The sequence below is a fragment of the Brassica oleracea genome, chromosome C5 (genome assembly GCF_000695525.1).
Source record: "Brassica oleracea var. oleracea cultivar TO1000 chromosome C5, BOL, whole genome shotgun sequence".
Lineage (NCBI taxonomy): Eukaryota > Viridiplantae > Streptophyta > Magnoliopsida > Brassicales > Brassicaceae > Brassica > Brassica oleracea.
The window spans coordinates 28,498,248-28,498,789 of record NC_027752.1 but is presented as its reverse complement, the minus strand read 5'-3'; positions in this window follow the sequence as shown (position 1 = coordinate 28,498,789).

The window sequence follows — 542 nt, the reverse complement described above, 5'->3', positions numbered from 1 at the left end:
GTCTCCTATAAATACCCCACGACCCCAGATCATTTATTCACATCCAGACCTGTCCAAACCAAGTTAAAAACGTGAGAGAGAAGTAGAAAAAGAAAGGAAGTGATTCCGAGCTATTTCGAAAATTTTAGAGTGTTTTCGAGGTCAGTTCTCTACTGATTTCGAGTCAGCGCCTAGGGACGGTTCTGTCCAACTAAATTCGTCCAGGGCACTCAGTTCCTTTTATGATCAAGTGGAGATGCTTTCCGGAGTTAGTTCAGTTCTACGGGTTCATATCAGCCGAAGTTCTGCTCGATACTCCGCCGGGAAGTCCGATGAACTGTCCAGAAGCTAAAGGAGGTTCTGTCTGAGTCAAGATCAGTTTGTCGAGGCCTGTCCGTTTCTTCATGGTGAAGCCGAGGTTCTTTCCAAGTCAAGATCAGTCCAAGTCGAGATCAGTCCAGTCCACTCCATTCAAGTCGTCCCTTGGGTTTTGGCCAAGTCCTCTCCGATCAACCAGCTACTTCTCGCCTAGAACACTGTGAGTTGGTTTTGTGTGAATTCCA